Genomic DNA, 18164 nt, shown 5'->3' with positions numbered 1-18164 from the left:
CAAAGAAAAAAACGACAGGAAGTGACAATGCGGCGTGTTTTATAATGACCAATTACATCATTAATTCACGTGAAACTTTAGTTTAATTTGTCATGTAATGAAAACACTGTAATTGCAAAACTGTATGTTTTACATTAATGGAATATCCAGAAAGTTTTCTGCACATTTCAGAAGGAAACGCAGCGATGGGAAAGAGGAGAATCAGCAGACCGGCTTCACATGACAGAACGAAAACAGAAGTTCAGACAACTAATCATCTCAGTGAGGATGTTCAGAACAACGTCTCTGCACAACAATGTGAACCGAGAAGCTGATGAGCTACAGCAGCAGAAAAGCAGATGGTGCTAGTTAGCAGGAATGACCATTTCATTTTATCACTGTGGTTTTTTTTAACAATGAAAACTAAATAAAATTTAATAAAGCTGCCAGCAGCTGCTGTTTTACACAGTACTGTAAAAAAAAAAACACAGTTCTGGCTTTTTTAATTTAAAAACAACAGAAAACTGAACATCAGAGGAAAAAGGTTTAGATGGAGTCAAACTGAAGGTCCGAGGGCCACATCCGGCCACCAGAAGTTTTCATGTGGCCCTCTCGACTCTAGAAGGATGAAGAAATAAAACTTTATGTACTTAAATATTTTATCAATTAAATCTGTTTGCCAAATTATATCAATAAATCCCTCCAATGTTTTGCAAATTCATGCAAAATCAAGTCTTATTGCTAATTTTCCGCAAAATATGATGAAAAACCTGGGGTTAGCCGATGCTAACAGAGGCAGCAGTCGATCAGCAAGAAATGAAAGAAAAATCACATTTACTGTCATACATGAGTGGAAATATTTCAGATTTATCTCCATAAAATCAAAAGTAAATCCTGAAAACAATTCTGGAGGGAAAACATGTTGAGTATTTAAATCAGTATCATCAAACACACACACAGCTATTTATTAATATTATCAATAAAGTTTTATGCCTCCTGGTTCAACCAGCCCTTTAAGAACATAAGAGGCTTAAATTGAAATTAATATTTCAAATAAAAATCAGCATTTAGGAAGAAAACCTCCAACAGACGAGGAAAAGCCATTACAGAAATTAGAGCGCAGGAAGCATATGGAGGCTGAGATTGGATCAGTTCATGTTTTCATTTTGAAGACAAGCAGCAGCACATGAGGCCTTTTAGACACAAACGTTGCAGTCGCTTCTCTGAAGCTTCGGCTTCAGAAACAACTTCCAAACGGACCAACGTCTGTTTCTCCTCCTGCAGCATCAGAGCTCCAGACTGTTGGGTACAATTAAACCAGAAATGGGAGAAAAACAGGAGGAACAACGGCTGATTCCTCTCAGTAACGACCCACTCTGCTCAGAGGTTTGTCCCTGACAGGCGTCCTGACCAGACCGGAGCCGTCGGCCTTAAAGCCCATCATGGCTGTCAGGAGCGTCTGAAGGCGACTCGTTCCCTCCAGAAACTCCCTGCTGGCTTCGTGACAGAGCAGAACCAGATCCCAGAGTTTCTGCTGCTTGACCAACACCACTGACCTGCTCATCATAGAGCCGCAAAAATACGACCCAATACGAAACAACTGCTGCCTGCAGAGCCGACCAGACGTCTGCATTCACTGAACATTCACTGAACGTTCTCAACATGCAACTGAACTCAAAATATGGACGCACCATTTTGAATTTACTCCAATTTTTCCTCCTTCAAACAGAAAAACCCAGAGAAACTATGCTGCAGGTTGCTACGCTGCATGTTGCTGCAGGTTGCAGCAGGTTGCTGCAGGTTGCTGCAGTTTGCTGCAGATTGCTATGCTGCATGTTGCTGCAGGTTGCAGCAGGTTGCTACGCTGCATGTTGCTGCAGGTTGCAGCAGGTTGCAGCAGGTTGCTGCAGTTTGCTGCAGATTGCTATGCTGCATGTTGCTGCAGGTTGCAGCAGGTTGCTGCAGATTGCTATGCTGCAGGTTGCTCCACTGCAACCTGCAGCATAGCAACCTGCAGGTTCATGTGCATAAAAAGGAAATTTAATCTGAAGATGGGCGGTCATGAAGAGGATTTCTCTGTGTAACATCAATACGCCTCGATGCTCAGACACACGGATGACATAAAATAATAAAGTTCTCCTTCAGAAGCTCAGAGTTAATATCTTTATTCCCAGCAAGATTTAAGCTTTGGGAGGCAGTCGGATGTAGTCTGCCTCTTCTGCAGGAATAAAAACCCTTTAGCCAAAAATAACATCAAAGCTGTTCAGAGTCTTTAAAGCGTCAAAGAATGATGCACTTCTTACATCACTGGTCAAACTTTTCTACAAAGTCAATCAAATTCATTAAACGTCACCGAGGAGACGAACATCTGATGGTTCGTTTTCGCCATTTTGGTGAAAATATTTCAAATTATTTGATTACTCAAGTCATCAGATCAGTTCTTTGTATTAATATTTTCTTTCTTTAAACAAGCTGAAGCAGTTTGATCAACAGGACAGATTAATTTATCAAAGACTCTTAGAAATTTGAATCATCTGCCGTTATTTCAGTTAAAACGATCTGATAGTAAACCAGTTCTGCCTGTTAGCAACCTGCGGTTCTTCTCAACCTGTAGCTCTTCATAACGTTCCTCAAAAACGTTGAAGAATGACGTCCAAAGTTTCAAAATGTGAAGGTGATTAAAACATTTTCCTGCTGAATGAATAACATTTCCATGAACAGTGACACCAATAAAGTAAAGAATATTTTTCTTTTCAGGCTGAGAATCATTTAACACATTTAACAAACTCCTTTAAAAACTCATTTATCATCATGAACGAATCGATTTGAGGCGTTTTGAGTTATTGAGATTCTGAACGTTTGAATTTTAAGCTTTCTAATGGTAATAAATGAACATTTAAAAAATATGTTATTTTACTACCAAGTGCTGTGTGGATTAATTCTTAAAATAACATTTTAAGATTTTTATAATTTAGAACCACAATAAAATAAAAATATATTCGAGATGATTTGGCAGAAACAAAAATGCTTTTCTGCACCAATAAATAAAAAATGATCTTCTTGTTCTATCTGTTGTATTTATTCACTGATTAAATCATTTGAATCAATTAAAAACAATAACAGCTGTTGAGGTGTGAGCAGAGCAGAACAGTTCTCACCAACTGACTCGTTCACGGCTCCACGCCGTTCAAAAGAATCAAAACGTTCGTGAACAACATCAAAACTCCCAGCAGGTAGAATCTGACTTTTTCTAATCACGAAGCATCCTGGAGTTCTGTCTCCATCAGCGACCCGGTTCCAACCCACTTATCCGTTATTATGTTAGAGCTGACGTCACGACAAATGATCGGTCGCTTCCATGCAGTGTCTTCCAGACCACTAGGGGGCGCCTGTGGCCCACCAATTCACAAATCAACTATTGAAAAGGAAACCAGTAAAATTCAAGATTTACTCCCAGAGGCAAAACACATAAAACCCAATCAGATTAGAACCAGTTTTATACCAGTAAGTAATCAAACACATCAGACTCAATCTGAAGAAACAAACACAGCTCAAATCTAAACTTCCTCATCTCGTCATATCTGAAAATAAACAAGCAGATTTTCCTCCTTCTGTTTGAAAACCTGACATTCTGTGAATTCCTGCAGCGTTAACCTATTATCCAGCTGTGTTTTCTATTATTAATGCCTACAAGGTCAGCAGGACCGATCCAAGGTCAACAGAACCGATCCAAGGTCAAGGTCAGCAGTGAAAACGTGACAAAAAAAAGGAAAACTCCACATCAGAGGAAAAAAATGTTTGTTTGCTTTCTTTCTAAAACTCCAAGTCAAAAGGTCAAGGTATGACCTGCATCAAAAGGTAAAGGGCATGACCTCTGCAGGTCAACACAGACACAAACCATGAACATATTTATTAGCTTAGCGAGTTAAAAAATGAGTATCGAGTTACATTTACTTGAGTTGCTTGTTTTTAAAAAAAATGTACTTTTCAGAGTATTTTTACTGCGTCGTACTTTTTACATTTATTGAGTTTATTAAAGTATTTCTGCTCTGACTTGAGTCAAATTCCTGGTTTTTCTTCCCACTGAATGAAAATCAAACCTGTAGTTTCTGTCAAAGTTTCTTTAGTTCTTTATAGAAAGAAACTGATTTTACTTTATTTTGTTACTTTTTGTCATTTTTGTCCATAAATTGCAGAAATTTCCACTTCGGTTTATATGTTTCTTCATCTCATTTTTAAATATCAAATGATTAATTTACACTTTTTCCAGAATATATTTGTTCTGCAGTCATTTGTTGGCCTCTTTTACTTGAATAAACATGTTAAAGCCGCGGTACTTCTGTCTCCGGATCAGGACTCTGACGACCCGATGGGTCGGAGCAGAGCGGCTGAAACGACCCACAGGCTGCCGGCGCCGGCGCAGCAGGACGGCCTCAGGTTGGGTTTCCTCCATCAGGGCACAGGGAGGCTGACAGATGGCTGACTGAAGTCGATGCTGAACACAGAGATGGCAGCTGACCTTTCGCTAACCCCTCTCCACGTTTCTCACTCTCTGCAGACTCTTTCCAGGCCGGTTCTGTTTGGGCCGAGCCGACGCTCTGAGCTCATATGGGATGCAGCGGAAAAGGTCATTTCTAGAAGTTCAACATCACTGATCAGAATTTCAATTGACCGGCGATGTCGGCGACCTGTGAGGCGATGCAACCAGCCAGAGAGGAGCAGGAAGGAACAGGAAGGAGCAGCAAGGAACAGGAAGGAGCAGGAAGAAACAGGAAGGAGCAGCAAGGAACAGGAAGGAGCAGGAAGAAACAGGAAGGAACAGGAAGAAACAGGAAGGAACAGAAAGAAACAGGAAGGAGCAGGAAGAAACAGGAAGGAACAGGAAGGAGCAGGAAGAAACAGGAAGGAGCAGGAAGGAGCAGCAAGGAACAGGAAGGAGCAGGAAGAAACAGGAAGGAGCAGGAAGAAACAGGAAGGAACAGGAAGGAGCAGGAAGGAACAGGAAGGAGCAGGAAGAAACAGGAAGGAACAGAAAGAAACAGGAAGGAGCAGGAAGAAACAGGAAGGAACAGGAAGAAACAGGAAGGAACAGAAAGAAACAGGAAGGAGCAGGAAGAAACAGGAAGGAACAGGAAGGAGCAGGAAGAAACAGGAAGGAGCAGGAAGAAGCAGCAAGGAACAGGAAGGAACAGGAAGGAGCAGGAAGAAACAGGAAGGAGCAGGAAGGAGCAGGAAGGAACAGGAAGGAGCAGGAAGGAACAGGAAGGAGCAGGAAGGAACAGGAAGGAACAGGAAGGAGCAGGAAGGAACAGGAAGGAACAGGAAGGAGCAGGAAGGAATAGGAAGGAGCAGGAAGGAGTAGGAAGGAACAGGAAGGTGCAGCGTTAGTGTTGTTCTTACCGAGTGATTTCATCTCCGGGGTCGAATTTTAAATCCAGAAGGAAACATTTCATAACTTCAGATAAAAGCTGATCGGCGGCTGCATCTGATTGGCTCACAGCTCCACATAAATCTCTGCTTTTTGTTTTTGAGCGTAGCTCGACAGCCGAGTCACCAGGTGTACGAGCCGGTTCACCTGAGAGGACCGCCATGTTGGGCAGGGAAGAAAAAACCACCTTTCTGACGAGACGATTCAGCTGTTACTTCACTGGAAATCAAGAAGCTGCTTTTCTCCTCAGCTTCAACTGAGGGAAATAAAACCAAACTGTCACTGTGACCTATTAGTACGTCATATGAAATATTCAATAAAAAGATGCACTGATGTGTTTTACTTATGAGTTTGGAAACGAACCGACCGGATCTCCTCTGAAAAGTCACAACAATCCGAACAAAACCAGCCGAGGTCAGAAAAACCAGAATAAGTTCAGTCAGTAAGCATCAAACCGCAGACCGATGGGAAGATATTCCTGTTACATGTTGTGGAACTTTTTTCTTTATTCACAGAACCAGAACCAAGCAGCTTTCAGCTTCTATGCACAGCAGATCTGGAACAAACGTCCAGAAAACTGAAAAACAGCCGAAACGCTGAGCTCCTGTAAATCTGAGCTGCTGTTGTTCCTGATGGATCATCGACTGACATGTTGATGATGAGACTCAACAAAATGTTAAAAGTTTTATGGTTTTAGTGTTTTTATGATGTGAAGCTTTTTGAAATGCCGTGTAGCTGAAATGAAACCATGTTGGTTCCTGTAACACAGTTTGTTCTGATGACATTTCACATCAAACAGACATTTATTGAATTAAAGTGACTAAAATTAGAGATATGAAAATGAGCCCTTATGTTCAGTGTTGGAACAAAACAAAGCAAATCTGATGCAGTCCAATCACCGGTCATATTTATATTATTATTATTCTGGTGCTACATGTGAGGCTAACTCCTGAGATCTATCAGCATTGTTTGCATCTCGCTGCATCACCCAATCACAGCAACCTAAAATCAAATCAACATGACAAAACAACAGCGACGCCGCGCAGCAGTGGAAAACTCTGCAGCATTTATTCTGTCAGCGTCGCTCAAAAGGTCAATTACCTGCTTATGATGATGGATTTAAATGCAGGCTGGAGACCTGGATAAATAGCCTGGCAGAGGAAGAGGAGCAGAGCAGGAAAACCTGTGGAAAGCCTCTTTCTCTCGCGCTGCAGCAGAAAGGCGTCATGCGAACCAAGTGAAACAGAAGTTACTGTCAGGAGGAAACGCGTTCAGCCGCTTCTGCTGTAATTGGTCATCAGTGCAGCTCCAGAAGCTTAATTCAGCTCTGAAGCCTGTGACGGTGTGTGTGTGTGTGTGTGTGTGTGTGTGAGAAGTCCGCCTGTGAAGCAACAACCAGCCGTAATGTGTTGGTCTCGGTAATGACTGTGGACCCAGCAGCGGTTCTGGTTCTGGTTGACATCATTACCAGTCAGGCGACCCGGAGCCTCTGCTGGTTTAATCACTGCTGATTAGAAGTGGCTTCAGCTCCTCTCCTCCTGCAGCTTTGATGCCTCTCCACTGAGTCAGCAGGTCCTCCAGGTGAGACCAGTCTGGACTCAGAACTGCACCAAACCCGAAACCAGGGTCACATATTGGTCCTGACGCCTGAAGCCACGTGCTTTTAGCTGTCCATGCACGCGCAGATGCCCGCAGCTGCACGTGTTGTTTATATGCTGAAGGGTTTTCATTACAAGCCTTTTCTGTGCATGGATTCATGTTGGGGCAGCTTGATGCGGAGCGGAGGATCCGAGATCTGGGCAGGTTTCCACCGGCCGGCTCTCCTCTCCTCTCCTCTCCTCTCCTCTCCTCTCCTCTCCTCTCCTCTCCTCTCCTCTCCTCTCTTTTCTTGGTAAAAGCAGCTGATTTCAGTGGATGTTAAGGATTTTCTCCTCCTCCAGTCCTGAGTTGTTTCTGCATGTCTCCAGTTGGAGGTGAAGTCTCTTCAGCTCTTCAGTTGTTTTCAGCCCTGAATGATTCCCAGCAGCTGTTTTGCGGCTCCTGCCGTCGCCCTGCGCTGAGGCTGCAATTCAACCAGCTGCAATTTCTGACGGATTTATTGTCAAATCAAACTACTGCAAATTGTCGGAAAGAAAATGAAAAATGGCCTCTGCTCATCACAATCAAATCAAATCCAGCAAACTTGTAGCTGCTGGATGTGAATCGCTGCATCCTTACCTGAGATGCTGGGAGGAAAAGCGCAGAGAGAAGCGATCAGACTCCGAACTGTTCCGCCTGGATCCCGCCGGTTCGAGTGGCTCGGAATAATTTTGCGTCTCCAGCCTCAGCAGCGGCGGTGGCGGCGGCTGTCCATCCTGCGGCTCCGCGCGGCTGGTTTCCTCTCGCAGCTCCGTTTCTGCTCTGCCCTATTTCAACTCCTCTCGCGCCGCTCCTGACGTCAGCCGCTGCGCGCGCAGCTGCGTCCCGCGACGGAAGGCGACACCTGGGCGCGCGCGCGAGCTTTGACATCTGAGAGGATCTGACAGGAAGTCTTCATCAAGAGGAAGGCTTCATCATTGATCCATTGTGTGACTCGTTAATCAGAGTAGTTCTTTTATTGCTGTGATTCGGTTCAGAAAGATCCGGTTCATATGGGACCAGATGGAATCAGTCCAGTCAACGTGATTGAGTCACATTCAGTTCAAAAGGTCAACGCTGTGAAGTCCAGCGAGGTTTTGGCAGCTGTTCTTCACTCTAAGTAGTTTTCAGTCACACATTTGAAGAGATGCTTTAAAATCCACCAAAATTCATCCAAGCATTGAGTTTGGGAACCAGGAGGAACCAGGAGGAACCAGGAGGAACCAGGAGGAACCAGGAGGAACCAGGAGGAAACAGGAGGAACCAAGAGGAGCCAGGAGCAACCAGGAGGAACCAAGAGGAGCCAAGAGGAACCAGGAGGAACCAAGAGGAGCCAGGAGGAGCCAAGAGGAACCAGGAGCAACCAGGAGGAACCAAGAGGAACCAGGAGGAGCCAAGAGGAACCAGGAGGAGCCAAGAGGAACCAGGAGGAGCCAAGAGGAACCAGGAGGAACCAGGAGGAGCCAAGAGGAACCAGGAGGAGCCAAGAGGAACCAGGAGCAACCAGGAGGAGCCAAGAGGAACCAGGAGGAGCCAAGAGGAACCAGGAGGAGCCAAGAGGAACCAGGAGGAGCCAGGAGGAGCCAAGAGGAACCAGGAGGAGCCAAGAGGAACCAGGAGGAGCCAAGAGGAACCAGGAGGAGCCAAGAGGAACCAGGAGGAACCAGGAGGAGCCAAGAGGAACCAGGAGCAACCAGGAGGAGCCAAGAGGAACCAGGAGGAGCCAAGAGGAACCAGGAGGAGCCAGGAGGAACCAGGAGGAACCAGGAGGAACCAGGAGGAACCAAGAGGAACCAGGAGGAGCCAGGAGGAACCAGGAGGAACCAGGAGGAACCAGGAGCAACCAGGAGGAAACAGGAGGAGCCAGGAGGAACCAGGAGGAACCAGGAGGAGCCAGGAGGAACCAGGAGGAACCAGGAGGAGCCAGGAGGAACCAGGAGCAACCAGGAGGAACCAGGAGGAGCCAAGAGGAACCAGGAGGAGCCAAGAGGAACCAGGAGGAGCCAAGAGGAACCAGGAGGAACCAGGAGGAGCCAAGAGGAACCAGGAGGAGCCAAGAGGAACCAGGAGGAACCAGGAGGAGCCAAGAGGAACCAGGAGGAGCCAAGAGGAACCAGGAGGAGCCAAGAGGAACCAGGAGGAGCCAAGAGGAACCAGGAGGAGCCAAGAGGAACCAGGAGGAGCCAAGAGGAACCAGGAGGAGCCAAGAGGAACCAGGAGGAGCCAAGAGGAACCAGGAGGAGCCAGGAGGAACCAGGAGGAACCAGGAGGAACCAGGAGGAAACAGGAGGAGCCAGGAGGAACCAGGAGGAACCAGGAGGAAACAGGAGGAGCCAGGAGGAACCAGGAGGAACCAGGAGGAACCAGGAGGAACCAGGAGGAACCAAGAGGAACCAGGAGGAACCAGGAGGAGCCAGGAGGAACCAGGAGGAAACAGGAGGAACCAAGAGGAGCCAGGAGCAACCAGGAGGAACCAGGAGGAACATGGATCTGTTCAATGGGAATTTGTTCAAAGTTTTCCCCTCTAAGAGTTAAATCTGGTTCATTTAAGGCACAAACATGCAAACATTTATTCACTGACATTTCTTTTCTTTTGTTTGCATCACCTGCATAAAGAATCTTTTTATGAAATCTGCAAATCATTAAAGATTAAAAACATAAAAAGGGTGATGGATGTTTACCTTATTAAAACATAAAGACAATTTCAAACCTTTGGGTTATGAATCGTTTTGTTGGCCAAAGTTTCTCTTTTCTGGGCTTGTGGTCACGGGCCCAACAAAGTCATTCATTGGGCCACAAATGGCCCGCGGACCACCCTGTGAGCACAGTAATGTGGTTTTGTAAAGTGCTGGTAGATTTGACAGACTTTCTGATTCGGATTTCGTTAAGCTGCGTTCACACTGCAGGTTTTAAGGCCAGTTTTTGGTGAAATCAGATTTTTTTGCGTGACTGTTGACATTTCCCAACATGTGACCTGAATCTCTTGATGAGAACTAAACATGCCTCATGCAGAGCTGCAGCAGCGTCATGATGGATGCTAACGGTGGAGAGCATCAAGTGAGCAGCACTTTAATCCTCATCATAATCCACACTGGTTGTTGTTTTCCTCCCATTTGTTCGTATCAGGATGCAGATCAGTATCAATGACACGGGTCCAACATGCATCAGATTCAGAACCACAGATCCAAGAGCCTGAGGTTGCATTTATCAAAATCCACTCAGGTTTCAGATCGTTCTATAGAGATCACATGAAGGTGGCAGTAAAGTGACCTGGATCACTTCAGGTTTGATGTGGTTAAAAAACTCAAACTATTTCACACTGAACATTACAGATTAAAGATTTTCAGCAGCGAAGGTCTCCAGGCCAACACATCAGTTCCCTCATCAGTTCCCTCATCAGCAGGTCAGGAACAAAACATTCATGTGACTGAGGTCAAAGAAAGGTGCAGCAGCTCTGCAGCGTCAGGAACTCCTGTTGGGCAGCATCCTGCAGAACAAGGTTCCCATCCGAAACGTTGAAACAATAACCCAGAGAAACGTGGTTTCCTTAAGCAACCACACGTTGCTTCGACTGAGGCAACATGGCGAACAAAGAAAACCATGAAAACCAGTGAGACTGCAGATGTAACAGCACAAGTTCAGTCTGGAAATCCAAAATCTTTAAAACAGTGATGAAGGCTTCCCCCGTTCTGGGATCAAGACAAATAGATATGAGAAAACGGTGGAAGCATAAAGCCAGACTCAACCGTTCAGCCGTGAGAAAAGACTGGCAGGAAATGAGCTGGAAAGATGTGATGTTTCCTCATCACCTCCTAACTCCAGTCTGAAATCAAATATTTATGAGCTGGAGAAACGGCAGAAACTGGACAAACTTGTTCTGCAAAAAAACTCAAGAATAAACTGGAGTTGACCTTCATACGTTTTGAAACTGTCCCAGAATCCAACTGTACAGGAAGTGTGTTAATAAAATCATTAAGGCATCCTGGGAGACAGGAACGTTTTCACTGCTCTATTTCTGGGTGATCTTCCAGGGAAGCAACAAAACCTGCAGGAAATATTAATGGCTGGAGGAAAAAAGAGAAACAAAATCTAGTTACAGACTGATCCACTGAACACTGACATGTTTCAATTCACTGTGGGAAATCTGAGACCCACAACCGAATCCAGCTTCAACCAAATCCAGCTTCGACCGAATCCAGCTTCGACCGAATCCAGCTTCAACCAAATACAGCTTCAACCGAATCCAGCTTCAACCAAATACAGCTTCAACCGAATCCAGCTTCAACCGAATCCAGCTTCAACCGAATCCTGCTTCAACCGAATCCAGCTTCAACCGAATACTGCTTCAACCGAACCCAGCTTCAACCGAATCCAGCTTCAACCGAATCCAGCTTCAACCGAACCCAGCTTCAACCGAATCCAGCTTCAACCAAATCCTGCTTCAACCAAATCCTGCTTCAACCAAATCCTGCTTCAACCGAATCCAGCTTCAACCGAATCCTGCTTCAACCGAATCCAGCTTCAACCGAATCCAGCTTCAACCGAACCCAGCTTCAACCGAATCCTGCTTCAACCGAATCCTGCTTCAACCGAACCCAGCTTCAACCGAATCCAGCTTCAACCGAATCCAGCTTCAACCGAACCCAGCTTCAACCGAACCCAGCTTCAACCGAATCCAGCTTCAACCAAATCCTGCTTCAACCGAATCCAGCTTCAACCAAATCCTGCTTCAACCGAATCCAGCTTCAACCAAATCCTGCTTCAACCAAATCCTGCTTCAACCGAATCCAGCTTCAACCGAACCCAGCTTCAACCGAATCCTGCTTCAACCGAACCCAGCTTCAACCAAATCCAGCTTCAACCGAATCCTGCTTCAACCGAACCCAGCTTCAACCAAATCCAGCTTCAACCGAATCCTGCTTCAACCAAATCCTGCTTCAACCAAATCCTGCTTCAACCGAATCCAGCTTCAACCGAACCCAGCTTCAACCGAATCCTGCTTCAACCGAACCCAGCTTCAACCAAATCCAGCTTCAACCGAATCCTGCTTCAACCGAACCCAGCTTCAACCAAATCCAGCTTCAACCGAATCCTGCTTCAACCGAATCCAGCTTCAACCAAATCCTGCTTCAACCGAATCCAGCTTCAACCGAATCCTGCTTCAACCGAATCCTGCTTCAACCGAATCCAGCTTCAACCGAATCCTGCTTCAACCGAATCCAGCTTCAACCGAATCCTGCTTCAACCGAATCCAGCTTCAACCGAACCCAGCTTCAACCAAATCCTGCTTCAACCAAATCCTGCTTCAACCGAATCCAGCTTCAACCGAATCCTGCTTCAACCAAATCCTGCTTCAACCGAATCCAGCTTCAACCGAATCCAGCTTCAACCAAATCCTGCTTCAACCGAATCCTGCTTCAACCGAATCCTGCTTCAACCAAATCCAGCTTCAACCGAATCCTGCTTCAACCGAATCCTGCTTCAACCGAATCCTGCTTCAACCGAATCCAGCTTCAACCGAACCCAGCTTCAACCAAATCCAGCTTCAACCGAATCCAGCTTCAACCGAATCCAGCTTCAACCGAATCCAGCTTCAACCGAATCCAGCTTCAACCGAATCCTGCTTCAACCGAATCCAGCTTCAACCGAATCCAGCTTCAACCGAATCCAGCTGAAATCTTTCCTTCAAACAGAAAATGAATAGGTCTGAGTTGTTATCAGGATAATGTTCCAGGATCCAGTTTTAGTTTGCTCAGTTTAAAGCTGCAGCTGCTACAAGCAGCACTGATTTCAGACCAACTCTTATGTGTCACGTTTCCATCGCATCGCACTGCTGATTCTGAGGAGCGGCCATCTTGAAATGTGAAGTCGGCCTGAGCAGTATTGGGAAATCTGACTTCAGAGAGCGTTCCAGTTGCTTTTCCAGTCCAAATTTCTGATTCCCAGTATGACTGGATTGCAACATGAGTTTGCTTTCAGTTTAAGAGAAGACGTTAGACACTGATCTCCTTCACGGTTCATTCTCAAAGCGTTTTTACCCGTCTCTTAAAATCTGCTGACCTGACGCTGGAGAGACTTTTCGCCGAACAGAAGCTGGTCTGTCATCGGCTCACAGATCGGAAACAACAAGGACTGTATTCTTCAGAGACACTAGGATGCATGTGGCACTGAAACATTTATGCTGGCTGTAATATTTATCAAGACAAGGACACAAAATAGGGCACACCATTTCTATTCCGAGGAACAACAAATGTTATCAGAGCGCCATGATTTCCTTCCTTTTGTGGTTATCAGACTGAATATCGCTGGCATTTGTGAATCCATCACGAAGTAACAAAGACTTTCCAGATGTTTTTCAGTTTGAGCCAAACCATGGAAATCACGTTTCTGTCAGGATTGCATGTCATTCTAATTTGATATATCAGGAAACTCTGAGGTGAAATGAAGAAAAAATAAATCATAGTATCCAGATGTTTACTTGTGTTAAGTTGTCTTTATTTCAGCATCATGGATAGAGACTCACTGGGAACCAGAACGATCCAGATTCAGAGGCAAACGATAATAACAGCATCATTTAGGAAAAATAAGGCTTAGATTGCACTTAATATTTTACTCTTACTTTGTTGAAAATGAAATAAAATTAAATCAGCTTCACTTACAGAAAATATAACCTTTTTAAATTAGTCACTGTGAGACGCGGTGAGACACGGTGAGACAATGCGAGACGCCATGAGACGCGGTGAGACGCGGTGAGACGCGGTGAGACGCCATGAGACGCGGTGAGACACGGTGAGACGCCATGAGACACGGTGAGACGCCATGAGACACGGTGAGACGCGGGCAGACGCCATGAGACACGGTGAGACGCGGGCAGACGCCATGAGACGCGGTGAGACGCCATGAGACACGGTGAGACGTGGTGAGACGCCATGAGACACGGTGAGACACGGTGAGACGCGGGCAGACGCCATGAGACGCGGTGAGACGCGGTGAGAAGACGCGAGACGCCTGGCCACGCCCAGTCTTCACTGCAGTTTCTTAGGGACTGATAATGTGCTGCTTCTCGGATCCTTTATTTGCTCCAGAAACCAAAACAGACCCAGAAATCTGGGCTTCAAGTCAAACTGAGGCGGATATGAACTTTCCAAGACCGACAGACACTTTATAAAACCCAATCATGATGTTTATTAAGATTATCTAACAAATTATACCAATCATCTCTACTTGAGGAGAATCCTGACCGAGTCCAGCTGAACCTGGTCTGAGGCCAACGTGGCTTCAGGAGGAGTTAGCATCGTTAGCATTGTTAGCATCGTTAGCATTGTTAGCATCGTTAGCATTGTTAGCATCGTTAGCATTGATGATGATAACATTTCAGTCGCACATCAGAAACTGAATATCTTCTTTCTCCAACCTCAGAGGCAATGAGGCATGTGTCAGCACTAAAAGGTCTCTCACACACACACACACACACACACACACACACACACACACACACACACACACACACACACACACACACACACACACACACACACACACACACACAGGTGCAGCTTTGCAGACAGTAACACTGGGAGATAAAACCATTACTCTTCTTTATGTGCCGTCTCCTCCAGTGCACCACGGCTCATATTGATGAAATCGTCTCACGCTAAACACACACGTCTTCATCTCTCACAGCATTTAGGATTCTAGGTGGTAAAAATAGTCCAGTAAAACTTTATTTGCTCTCAGATTTCATTAAAGATAAAGAGTTTGGAAGAAACCTGACAAAGGAGTTTTGCTGTTTTGCAGCTTGAGAACGATCAGCTGATCTGTTCCTGCAGGGATTCAAACCTGCAGCCGGGACTCGACCGCCTCGACCCAAAAACTGTTAAATGTCACTAAACTTTGTAACTCTGGGAACTCCGGTTCTTCCAACTGGAAACTAGAGGTCAGGTCAGAGACCTCTGACCTCTGACCTGACCCTTGGGTTCCACAGTGGACCTTCTGCCAACTGCAGAACATTTCCAGAACCAGAGACTAAAGTCTCCCATCAGAGAAACTTTGATTCCTGCAGCAGAACAAACTGACAGACCAGAACCTGCAGCTGGAGTTCTGACTAGAACCAGGAAGATGGAGACACCGCCCGGTTCTACACCGCCCGGTTCTACACCGCCCGGTTCTACACCGCCCGGCTCTACACCGCCCGGCTCCACACCGCCCGGTTCTACACCGCCCGGCTCTACACCGCCCGGCTCCACACCGCCCGGCTCCACACCGCCCGGTTCTAGACCGCCCGGTTCTATACCGCCCGGTTCTACACCGCCCGGCTCCACACTGCCCGGTTCTACACCGCCCGGCTCCACACCGCCCGGCTCCACACCGCCCGGTTCTAGACCGCCTGGTTCCACACCGCCCGGTTCCACACCGCCCGGCTCCACACCGCCCGGCTCCACACCGCCCGGTTCTAGACCGCCCGGTTCTATACCGCCCGGTTCTACACCGCCCGGCTCCACACTGCCCGGTTCTACACCGCCCGGTTCTACACCGCCCGGTTCTACACCGCCCGGCTCCACACCGCCCGGCCACACCGCCCGGTTCTACACCGCCCGGCTCCACACCGCCCGGTTCTACACCGCCCGGCTCCACACCGCCCGGTTCTACACCGCCCGGTTCTACACCGCCCGGTTCTACACCGCCCGGTTCTACACCGCCCGGCTCCACACCGCCCGGTTCTACACCGCCTGGTTCTAGACCGCCCGGTTCTACACCGCCCTGACCCTTCAGTGAGAGAAGAGACTTTAAACGACTGCTAGTAGTTTAAAAATCACTGAATGAATTAAATCTTCAGCTTTTATGCTCCACAAATGTGGAACAAACTACCAGAAAACTGCAAAACACTCGAAACACTGAGTTCCTTTAAATCTGGACTAAAAACCTTTCAGGTTAAAGTTGCTTCAGATCAACAACGATCAACATATTTGATGATTAATTAATGAACAAAATGTTCCTGCTTTCCTCAGCGGTTGCTCGTGTCTCTTATGACTTTGTATTTTTGTGTTTTATCCAGTTACAAATAAATCTGATTGATTAGTTTCTCTGTGGTTAAAATGGTTGAAAAGTTAAATACCTTTTGAACAAAAGCAAGTTGAGCTGATTTCATCCTGAAGTCGTCTGTTTGCATCGGCTCCGTCTGCAGATGACCTTTTCATCCGATTCTACACACAAAAAAGAAACTCTGACTCTGAAGAACATTTCTCAGTCCAGGTCCAATACCTGACCCACACACCAACACATCTTGTATAATGGCCTTTGTTTCCTCCTTCCTCCGCTCCCTGCTCCAATTTGATGGCAGCCCGGCCGCCGGGTTCCCCAGATGACCATTGAGATAGAGCTAACAGATGAAAGCAGCAGTAAGACGCTGGCGGTAATGGTGCTACAGCTCCGGCTTACAGCCCATATTTCTCACTGATGGCTGCGCTGCTCTGCCTGACACCTGCAGGAGTGAGCCTCATAAGTGAGCCTCATAAGAGAGCCTCATAAGAGAGCCTCATAAGAGAGCTTAGTGTGAGAGGGAGAAACATCCAGTGCAGCAGGATCCTGTGCTTCCAGAACAAGATCCTGGAAGCACAGGATCCGTCTCTGTGCTTCCAGGAGACGAATCCTGCTGTGTTTTTCTCCTAACCCCTGAGCTTCACACGTTGCAGCTGAAGTTCCCTCAGATCATTACATTTCTCATTATGATCTGTGGAGAACCGGGAACGAACCGCACGACGTGTTGAGGCGCAAACGAGGCAAATCAGGTTTAATCTGCATTAAACCTGCATCAACTCAACACACCTGCACAGACCAGGACAGGTTGCCTCAACAACCAACAACCATGTCTGGGGAACGTTCACAAAAATCTGAATGACAAGTTAGAATTTTAACTTCACAATCATTTTAAAAATAAAAGAAATTCACAGCAAAACTCTGACAGCCTTTTTGTGTCATAATGTGTTTCTTATGAAACAGTAGAAAATCAAACAGTCTTTAAAACCACAAATGCAGATTTTAGTGGTTGGTAAAAGACTCCAGTAGGGTTAAAGTTCAGCAAGAGTAAAAAGTTTAACTAGGAACAGAGAACTGAACAAACTGTCAATCATTTCATATTTAAAAATTACAAACTAAAATGTGACAATAAGTGGAAATTTTGGCATTTTAAGGACCAAAATGACAAAAAACAATAAAATAAGTCAAAAAGTAATTTCCAAATGAATTTCTTCCAGTGTAAAACGAATCGCTGTGGGTCATCAGGGTCACATGAGCAACTGCAGCCAATCAGCTGCCAGCTGGAGCCGCCAGCTGATGGTTCAGACCAACAACGATCTGAGTGAAGATTTCTGCTTCAGGAGCCAAACAGCCGGGGTTCATGACCTGCCAGGGTTCATGACCTGCCGGGGTTCATGACCTGCAGCGATTCATGACCTGCTGGGGTTCATGACCTGCTGGGGTTCATGACCTGCTGGGGTTCATGACCTGCCAGGGTTCATGACCTGCAGCAGTTCATGACCTGCTGGGGTTCATGACCTGCTGGGGTTCATGACCTGCTGGGGTTCATGACCTGCTGGGGTTCATGACCTGCTGGGGTTCATGACCTGCAGCGGTTCATGACCTGCTGGGGTTCATGACCTGCTGGGGTTCATGACCTGCTGGGGTTCATAACCTGCTGGGGTTCATGACCTGCTGGGGTTCATAACCTGCTGGGGTTCATGACCTGCTGGGGTTCATGACCTGCAGCGGTTCATGACCTGCTGGGGTTCATGACCTGCTGGGGTTCATGACCTGCTGGGGTTTATGACCTGCAGCAGTTCATGACCTGCAGGGGTTTATGACCTGCCAGGGTTTATGACCTGCAGCAGTTCATGACCTGCCGGGGTTCATGACCTGCTGGGGTTCATGACCTGCCGGGGTTCATGACCTGCTGGGGTTCATGACCTGCCGGGGTTCATGACCTGCCGGGGTTCATGACCTGCCGGGGTTCATGACCTGCTGGGGTTCATGACCTGCCAGGGTTCATGACCTGCCAGGGTTCATGACCTGCCGGGGTTCATGACCTGCTGGGGTTCATGACCTGCTGGGGTTCATGACCTGCATTGATTCATGACCTGCTGGG

General features: G+C 46.6%; 1 protein-coding gene across 1 annotated transcript in view; it reads right to left on the bottom strand.

Annotated features, from left to right (window-relative positions):
• fstl4 (follistatin-like 4) overlaps positions 1-7765 on the bottom strand; it is a 172837-nt gene extending 165072 nt beyond the window's left edge. Inside the window, exon 1 of the mRNA XM_055051381.1 lies at positions 7625-7765. The gene's annotated coding sequence lies outside the window, so the exon portion shown is untranslated. The remainder of the gene's footprint in view (positions 1-7624) is intronic.
• Between the last annotated feature and the right edge of the window lie 10399 nt (positions 7766-18164).

Source organism: Poeciliopsis prolifica, unplaced genomic scaffold, assembly GCF_027474105.1.
Source record: "Poeciliopsis prolifica strain line A6 unplaced genomic scaffold, Auburn_PproV2 SCAFFOLD033, whole genome shotgun sequence".
NCBI lineage: Eukaryota > Metazoa > Chordata > Actinopteri > Cyprinodontiformes > Poeciliidae > Poeciliopsis > Poeciliopsis prolifica.
This window is presented reverse-complemented; position numbering and strand designations above follow the sequence as displayed.